The sequence below is a fragment of the Macaca fascicularis genome, chromosome 17, assembly GCF_037993035.2.
Source record: "Macaca fascicularis isolate 582-1 chromosome 17, T2T-MFA8v1.1".
Classification (NCBI taxonomy): domain Eukaryota; kingdom Metazoa; phylum Chordata; class Mammalia; order Primates; family Cercopithecidae; genus Macaca; species Macaca fascicularis.
In genome coordinates this window covers 1,468,204-1,477,998 of record NC_088391.1, presented here as the reverse complement: position 1 = coordinate 1,477,998, position 9,795 = coordinate 1,468,204, and the positions used below count along the sequence as shown (strand labels likewise).

The 9,795-nt window shown below is 47.1% G+C and overlaps 1 long non-coding RNA gene across 1 annotated transcript; it reads right to left on the bottom strand.

The window, feature by feature from the left end:
- Positions 1–288: 288 nt before the first annotated feature.
- Positions 289–9,080, bottom strand: LOC102127826 (uncharacterized). Its single transcript, XR_001486255.4, has 3 exons — positions 8,938–9,080; positions 1,442–1,542; positions 289–408 (listed from the first exon to the last, which is right to left on the bottom strand). It is a non-coding gene; the product is annotated as an uncharacterized lncRNA (long non-coding RNA).
- Positions 9,081–9,795: the final 715 nt, after the last annotated feature.

Sequence of the window (9,795 nt, the reverse complement as noted above, 5' to 3'; positions counted from 1 at the left end):
TTCAGACTTGTGACAGCAGCCACCATTCTGTGAATTCTCCTCTTCTCCAGGCTAAATGTTCCCAGGCCTTCCAAGATTCCTCAGACACCAGAAAGAGCCAGTCCCTCCATCATCCTGGTTGCCTGAACACACAGTGGTCAAGAGGAGACAGTGTGGGGCACGGTCATTGTCTTGATTCAAATGGAGTTTACCGAAAACAAATAAAAAGTTTTCCTTTGACGTGCTGTGCTCCATACTTGCACTGCTTGTTTTGTGAACTTAAACCAAGAACTTACATTTTGTCTTTAATAAATTGAATGCTGACAGACTGAGCACAATGTTCTAATTTATCTCAGTATTTTCTAAAATTCAATTTTGTTACTCAGTATATCTTCCGCACTTTTGGTTCTGTTGTCTATGCAGCATTGCCTAGAAGAAAGAGCATAGTTTTAAGGTCATATTAACTTGGATTTAAATTTTGGATGTGACATTTACAAGCTGTGCAACCTTGGGCAACCGTGGTAGGGAACCCTGTGACCTTCTTGTAATACATGGAGTGTTGTTTAGATGTAAGCTGTTCTCGAATGAGAGGGAACCCACACCCCCTGGGGTTGGCCCTAGGAGTCTGAAGGAGGAGCTACAGTGGGATTATAATTTAGGAAGCAAAACCTAAGCAACTTGAGAGTCACCTGTGCAGAGAGTGAATGCATGCCTGGAACAGACGGTTCAGTACAGACCACAGAAAAAGGAAGCCAGAAGCTATCTATTTCAGGGAGAGAAACACTGTATCCTAGACAACAGAACCTTCTGGAACAGGCCTCACTGTGGCCTGAATCAAATAGCCCTCACCCCAATAGAGCTGTCATCCTCGGCTCCTACTGACTTCAGCAGGGATAGCACCACGTTCAAGAGGCCCAAGAAGAGACCCAGAGCCAGCAAATGAGGCACAGGGTTTGTTGGGGGAATTTATATTCAGGCACAGTCCAGTGGCAGCAGGCGGGACAGGGGAACCATTACCTCTCATAAAAGGCATGCAGTTTATGTAGCATTTTCACTTAGCACCCGGCCCCAGCAACCTGCCACAGGATGGGCCAGGGGCTCGGATGTTCCTCATGGATAAGAAATGAACCTCCTGGTTGGCCACTCCTGGGCTGCTTAGCTCAGAACTCTGAACAGACATTCTTCTTAGACCATGGAGTCATTCTCAGGGCGTGCTTGAGTTATCGTTGTCAGGTGCATCTGCCATACACGGGCCACCAATCAGGCAGGCGTCAGAGCGGAGCAGCACACTGGCCTCTCAGGAGTGCTGAAGGGGGTCGTGAGCATCTGATCACTGGAAACAAACGTTCCCAGTGGACACAATAACTGGCGCCTGGTGCACACACTGCATCTTGTATGTTTAACTGCACACATACCCCTGACTCACACCACTCTGGAACAGGGATGGGGTCTCCACACTCACCCCTGTGGGGTCTGCTGAGGGCACATTCTTCCTTCCTGTGTTGACATCCTGATCTCACCTTCATCTCCTTTTTGACCTGCAACTCACTGCCATTTTCTAATCTGTAACAAAGGAGCACAACAACCTCTGTGTAGCTTCATCACAATGAGCGAGTCAACAACGCGCCTACAGCAACTATCCTGGTGCCTGCAACATCCCAGGCTCTCATCCCCACTGCCCCGCACACCCACCTCCCACTGCCACAAAACTCTTGCCCAAACTGAAAAGGAACGAGCTGAGGGTCTCAGAGGGCACCATTCCAGTCCCCTTCCCGATGACAACAGCCCTCTACCATGGTCCTGTGAACAGTCTTTTCAGGCAGTCATTAACCCCCCGTCTGCATTATTCCCTGGCCTGCATGGTTCTCAAGGGCACCAGGCTGAAGTCCCGATGAAGAGCATCTACACATTTCTCTGATTTTTCTAGCAAGCCTACCAAAAGTAAAAACTGGTTTAGATCGGCATGACTGTTTTTCAATTTAAAGTGTATTTGCAAAACATCTCATTAAAAATCCGTTATAGAATCTTTCCAGGATGAATGTCAACTCATAGTGTATGTAGAATATGGCTGAAAAAATCCTTTTTCTCCCTCTTTGAAAATTAGATCCATGTTTTTCAAAATCTGGCCTTTTCAGCCCTTTCTCATTTTCTGTGACCTTTCTCCAAAAATTTGTATCAGTTCAGTTATCTCAACTAGATATTCCAGCCTCTGACTCCTCAGGCTGAAATCTGAGGAGATTTTAACTGTTTTAGAGCAGCTACGAACTCTACTAGAATCTCCTTAAAACTCCTTTTTTAATGATAAAGGAAAAAAGATAAAGCCCCTAATATTCCATATTCCCACCAGATTTAACCACTGTTAATTGTAATTAACAGTGAGGTTTTGGTCCTGGCAGCCTTTAATTGTAGTGCCTGTCCCCTGACGTGTCTGCAGATGGCTGCCTTGGTGCCTTTCTTCCCACCCGCATGACTGCTGTGGTACCCCAGGCTGAGCTTCCTTAGAACTCCCCCAGCACTGCTCCACTGCCTTCCAGCACTGAGTGCTGCTGTAGGGACACTGGAGATCAGATTTATTGATTGACTGATTGCCCTTGTAGATGTTTTGGTTTTTCTGCCTGGTGTCTTGAGAATTTGAGAATTTGTTCTTTTGTTCTTTATTATTTTATTTATTTATTTATTTAGAGAGGGAGTCTCACTCTGTTGCCCAGGCTGGAGTACAATGGTATGATCTTGGCACACTGCAACCCCCGCCCTCCAGGTTCAAGTGATTCTCCTGCCTCAGCCTCCCGAGTAGCTGAGATTACAGGCATGAGCCACCATGACCAGCTACTTTTTGTATTTTTGGTAGAGACAGGGTTTCACCATGTTGGCCAGGCTGGTCTTGAACTTCCGGCCTCAAGAGATCCACCTGCCTCAGCCTCCCAAAGTGCTGGGATTACAGGCATGAGCCACCGCGCCCGGCTGAGAATTTGTTCTTTATCCTTGAAATTCAATAGCTTAACTCTTGCTTGAGCCTTCTGATTCAAAATTTCCTGAAATATGGCATGTTCTTTTGATACAAAGATGCTGTTCTTCTTCCTTTTCAGGAAAATTCTCTTGTGCTGTATCTCTGAATGGCTCCTCGGTTCCATCTGTGAGTTCTCTGTCTCTACCCCATGTGGATTGTCTTTGTCACCAGTCTCGGTTATGTCGTCATTCTAGTTTAATTTTCTTGTCTTTTTCACTGGCTTTCTCTAGGATCACGCCTGACCTCTCCACGTTGCGGCCAGTTCAGTTTCCATCAGTGTCTAGTTCTGTCCCTTGCTTTTCTGTTCGTTAATTAACAGTGAGGGTTGGATCCCCAGTTTGTTGCCTACGTCTGCAGTCTCTCTTTTTCTTACTGTGTATATTGTTTTCACTTTTGACTATTTTGTTGACTTCCTATTCTTATTAAATGATTTTTTTCGGAGTGAAGCAATGGTGAGGAATTTACTTCTGCTTCTCCAGTTATGTTTTCTCTCGAGTTAATTTTTGGTCTCTTCCTTCACTCCACTCCCCTTCTTTTTTCTTGTTTGCCGAAATGAGTTTGCAGGGCTGATCTGCCAGTCCTTCCTGTCTAATTCACATCTGCAACCTGACACAGTGTGAGTGGCTTCCTAACTCTCCTCCAAGTGCCTGTTCCTTCTGAACTAGATGGCCAGGCTTTTAGGTATTTTGTGTTCTTTCCAGTTGAGGGAATGGGAAGGTAGGAAGCGCTCAGCGGATACGGTGCCTAGTTTTGAGGGAATGGGAAGGTAGGAAGCGCTCAGCGGATACGGTGCATAGTTTTCTAAGAATCCCCGAGCTCTCCTTCCTCTTCTGAGATTCTGTGAAATCTCTACTAATCACTTTACTGACATAAAATTTCATTTTTTCTTATTTATGTTTTTTCTATACTTTTTAGTCTAAAAATGTTTCTGCTTAACATAAATGACAGATTCAAGTAGAAGATAACCAGTACGACTTCATATTTGTTTTCTATTGGTAGACTTCTCTCTTTATTGTCCTTTGTATGGCACGATCACTTGTGTTTATAGCCATAGTTTTAGATTTTGCCATTTGATCCATTCTTACAACTTCACATCACTTTCACGTACGCACAACCCTTTAAAATCTCACTTCACCCGAGAGCGTCTTGCGTAGTTCTGTTTAGTTCTTCAGATGCCCTCTCCCGTTTATCCTCAATGATAGAAATTGCAATTGCAGCAGGAACCATGTGTCTTGATATTTTTATACCACTTTGTAATATCTCATCTTTTAGTGTCTCAGGTAATGAATGCTGCCTTTCTAACATCTAGGGCAGAAGTGAAAGCAGGAACTTAAACAGATACTTGTAAACCCATGTTCATAGATAGCAGCACTATTCACAACAGCCAAGAAGTGGAAGTAACTCAACTGTCCAACCGATGACTAGATGAACAAAATGTGGTATATACCTACAGTGGAGTCGTGCTCAGCTTTAAAAAGGAAAGAAATCATGACATAGGCAACAACACTGCTGCACCTTGAAGACATTATACGAAATAATGTCATTATACTAAATAAGCGAGTCACAAAAGAACAAACATTGTATGATTCCTCTGATAGGAGGCTCCTGGAGTAGTCAAAAGAGAAAGGAAGTAGAATGCAGTCATAGATACATATGTATGTGTATTAAATGCAGTGGGTGCATGGAATGTAGTAGAAAGTGGTCATCGAGAAAGGAGAACAGCGGTTTCCAGAGGCTTGGAGGTGGGGGAATGGAGAGTTATTGTTTAATGAGTGGAGCGTCAGTTTTGTAAGATGAAAAGAGTTCTGGAGATGGATGGTGACGATGGCTGCACAACAATGTAAATGTACTTAACGCCAGTGAACTGTACACTTAAAAAACGATTAAAGTGGGCCTGGCGCAATGGCTCACACCTGTAATCCCAGCACTTTGGGAAGCCGAGGTGGGTGGATCACCTGAGGTCAGGAGTTCAAGACTAGCCTGGCCAACATTGTGAAACCCTGTCTCTACTAAAAGAAATACAAAACCTAGCCAGGCATGGTGGAGCACGCCTGTAACCCCACCTACCAGGGAGGCTGAGGCAGGAGAATCGCTGGAACCCAGGAGGCAGAGGCTGCAGTGAGCCGAGATTGCGCCACTGCACTCCAGCCTGGGTGACAGAGCAAGACTCTGTCTCAAAAAAAAAAAAAAAAAAAGGAAAGAAGAAAACTTCAGCGCAGCCCAGTGAGTGCTCGGGGTGGACGCTGCCTGTGGGCAACTGGGGGCAGCTGCTCTCTTCGGCTCGGGAACTTCCCAGGCCCAGTGCTTCTCTGATCTGGGCTGGGGCATCTGCAAGGAGCTCTGGCTGGTTCTGTTCGGTGGACCACACTTTGAGTATCCGGAGTCTAGGCTCTGCGTTCAGCTTCTTTGTTCCCTGGACTTCCCTGGGGCCCGTAGCTTGCCCTGTTCCTGGACTCTCCCTCCTAGCCAGCCCTGCTCTGTGGATGACTCAGTTGGACAGACTTTCCGGCTGTGGTTTTATTTTCTCCCCGAAGATGCTATCTGTTAATCACTTCCCTGAGCAACATGTTGTAGCCATGAGCAAGCAGTGGCCACCTCTGTCCTGCCCAGGGTCCCGCCCCTCCTCCCACCTCCACACTTGTCTGGGAGGGGCAGTGCCAGGGCAGGTGTTCACACAGGTACCATGGGATCACGCACGACAGGGGCCTGGCCAGCCCGAAGCGCCTATGTCTGCTTCCTGGAGGAGGTGCTCTCCTGCCTAAGTGCCGCGCTGGGTCAGTGCCAGCCTGGAGAAGAACAGAGACAGCCCCAGGAACGGAGGGACAGGAGGTGGCACGCACTGTGGAGTGCCTGTTGCACTGTGTGCAGGCAGGATGCAAAGGGGACAGCGTGGGTGGGGACAGTGTTGGTGTAGAAATGGCGAGGAGGTCAGACTGTAGGCACAGAGGGCCTCGGCCGTCTCGAGAGCCCAGACTTCCTCCCTGAGGTGATGGCACTTGGGGAAGTGGGTCATGGAAGGATTTTAAGAACGATGTGAAAGGGACAGGTTTCTATTTTCAGAAAACCATTCTGGGCCAGTGGAAGATGGGGTACACAGGACCACACTCGGGGGAGGGAGATTGTAGGAGTCTGGGCTTGGTGGCAGGGAGACGTGGAGAGAACGGCCTGGGATGTATGAACACGGTAAGTCTCCCTTCCTGGACAGTGGGGATTTGCCTATGGTGGGCAGAAGGTGAGATCATCCTTTGAAAAATGCCACTTCATAGCGTTTCCCAAGCTGTGGGCCTTCACTCATCGGAGGGTCAAATAATCAAAGTATTAGGTTGCAACCAGCATTTCATTTACGTGAAATAGAATCAGCCAGGAAATCTCAAAGTACACCACAAGCAATAAGGGTGAGTACTGCTTTTTGTTTTACGTTCACATAAACATATGTTGAGAAGTCTGCAAGCCTCTGCATTCAGGGTCGTGCTGCCGCTGATGGAGCCGAGCACGGAGAAGACGCCCTGTGGGCGGCTGTGGCAACCACCTGCCCTCCAGCCCCTGCGAGGTGATGTGTGCACCGGGACTTCTGTACACACAGGAGAGGAGCGTCCAGGCAAGCATGGAGTCACTGCTCGGGATGCAGACACCCAGAGGGTCCGGGAGATGGTAACAATTGTGTGTGTGTATGTATGTGTGTGTCAGGGCTGTGCTTTTTAGAGGAAAACAATGAAGGACACACACAGGAGACAGTGACCAACACAGTAGAGAAGTAAGGCGGTCAGAGCAGAGGCCAACGCCCTGACAGCAGCAGAGACCTCTCACTGAAAACATCCTGTCCTAATTTCTGCACCCAGAAAACCTGCCAAAGCCACTCAGATATTTCCAAGCTCCCGGGAGTTGCCTAGAGAGCGAGAGCAGCCCTGTGTGCCCGTGATCCCTACCCGGGCGTCTGCGGAAGGCACAGGAGCCACCCACAACCCGCCTCGGCAGTGCAGCCCCAGGAACCGGAGGGAACGCCCCGTGCAGGGGGAGGCTCTGCCCCATGCCGGCACTCTCTGGCTGGACACCTCCAGCAGGTTGCGTCACTCCTCTGAGCCATGGGTTCTCATCTCTAATTGGGGTAATTATAAACGGGTTGTTGTGAAAGAGTGTTGCAAACACTGCAAAGCACAATAGCCTTGGAGTTATTATTATTATTAATCCTAATAACAGCCTTGCCAGGCAGGCAGGGCCCACAGTCATTCGCATTTTAAAACAAGGAGAGAGACTCAGCGATATTGGAGTGATTCATCTGGTGTCACAAGCTGCCTGGGGAGTAGCAAACCCGACGCCCCGTCTTCCCAGCCGCAGCCTGGTGCTGTTATCCCCGTAACACAACCAGGGGAAGAGAATGTAGAGACCTTCAGTGGGTTATTTCTGGTTGCTAATTTAAATGCAACCAAAAGCTATGATGATTAGATCTTTTCTTCTATCCAAAACCTCGATAAGATTTGGAGCAATGTGCTCAGCTTCCTTCCGTGATGGTTTTCCCATTGAAATTAGATAGCCACGTTCTACTATAGGTTCCTACAGCACAATGCCCAGGGAAGAGCAAAGAGAAAACTGAAGATAATACACAGACGAGTCTGCTCCTGGTGGATAGCGTCACTCGCTGTTATTATTAACTTTGTCAACTTCTTTTTCGGAGATATTTCTAAGTCCTTGGACCAAGTGATACCATAATTTTATATATATACATATTTTTATAATAATATAATATGTATACAAATTATATTTATGTTATATATTTTTAAAATTCTTATTTTTATATATTATATTTATATATATTTACTTGAATTTTGCTCCAGCTCCTGCAGAGTGAAAAAGGCCTATGTTTTATGAAATCCCTTTCTAGCTGGGTGCAGTAGGGGCAGTCATTTATCTGGGCATAATGTCAGGTACACAGTAGGTACTCAATAATATTTATTGACTAAATAAATAAAATGAGTAACTTAGTACAGCTGGGTCTCGTTAGCTTTATATTTATTTGTTTATGAGACGGGGACTTGCTTTGTCACGCAGGCTGGAGGGCAGTGCCATGATCAGAGCTCACTGTAGCCTTGACCTCCTGGGCTCAAGCGATCCTCCCGCCTCAGCTTCCCAAGTCACTAGGACTACAGGTGCACGCTGCCACGCCTGGCTGATTCTTTTAAAATTCCTTTTGTGGAGATGGAATCTTACTATGTTGGGATATGGATATGAAGCTGGAAGTCATAAGGTCTAGATTCTATCAGTGGCCTCCTACTAGCTGTACAATCCCCGTTTCCTCATTGAAACTCTGTGGGCTTCTGGTTGTTTGTCTATAAATGAAAGGATTGGACCGGGTCAGGGACAGCCAGTAGGGTTCCACTCAAATGCCAGCTGCAGTCAGTTGGCACGGCTGGTGGAGGAGGACTCTGGGCTGTGGCCAGCCTCCACGGACGAGACCCCGAGGGAATAATGCTGTCCACCTGAGCACTGGCCCCGGGGGTGGAGGTTACTCCCGAGGGAATAATACTGTCCACCTGAGCACTGGCCCCGCGGGTGGAGGTTACACTCTAGACACCTGACTGATGGACTGAGTCATCTCTAAGTCCTTTCGTTTTTTGAACCTACAACCAAGAAGGGTTCCTGGATCAGGCGAAACTTAATTTTAGAATGAACTTGGGTAGCTCTGTGCAATTTCTGTGTTTTATGTCAGAAGGCTTTTTTCCTATAATCCTGAGACACAAGAAATGAGGAATTAAAGAACTGTATGTTGGGTGTAACCAACATTAGTTTATGGGTTGAGAAATAAATCTCTCTGGAAGTTCTCCTAGCATCTCTACGAAGTTACTCAGTGCAATATTATTTCTCCCATTTTGTAGAGAGAGGATCTGAGTCGTAACAGGTAGAATTGTCTGCCTTAGGTCATTTGTAGGGCTAGACATATAATTTAGGTTACTTACCTCGCTTGTGTTTTCTTTCCCAGCAAAAGGAGCCACAGCTCATCCAGTGAGTTTCTGAGGTCAGCCTTCACGCCTCGCCACGTCCGTTCTCCCCACTCTCCCTGTGGGCCTCCATCCTGGCCGTGGTCATAGATGTGCTGTCACTGACAAACATTCCCAGTTATCCTGGCCCCCAGGAGGGGCTTAGTTTGCCCCCAGGAGGGGCTTAGTTTAGTCCATGTCACCACCCCATGACTCTCACCCCATTGAAACTTCTTTCCATTTAGAAGCATTAGCTGATCGAACCCAGCAACCTCCTAACTCCATGTTCCTTCATGCAGTCATCCTGGTGAAACAGGCAACTTGTGAGCAAATGTCGATTAAACGGGCTAAGTTCCATTTCCCCATTTTACATGTCAAACTGATGTTGTGGTCCCTGGGGAGGGATTTGTCACCCAGAACAGTCACCTCTAAAATGTGCAAATGCTGGTCAGGTACAGTGGCTCACGCCTGTAATCCCAGCATTCTGAGAGGCCAAGGTGGGTGGATTGCATGAGGCCAGGAGTTTGAGACCAGTCAGGACAACATGGTGAAACCCCATCTCTACTAAAAATACAAAAATCAGCTGGGCATGATGGCGCACACCTGTAACCCCAGCCACTGTGAGAAAGGAAGCCAGCTGGACTTCCTGGGTCAAGTGGGGACTTGGAGAACTTTCCTCTTAGAAGAGAATTGTAAAATGCACCAGTCAGCACTCTATAGCTAGAAAGAAGTTTGTAAAATGCACCAATAAGCACTCTGCAAAAACGCACCAATCAGTGCTCTGTAGCTAGCAAGAGGTTTGTAAAATGCACCAATCAGTAGTCTTTAAAATGGACC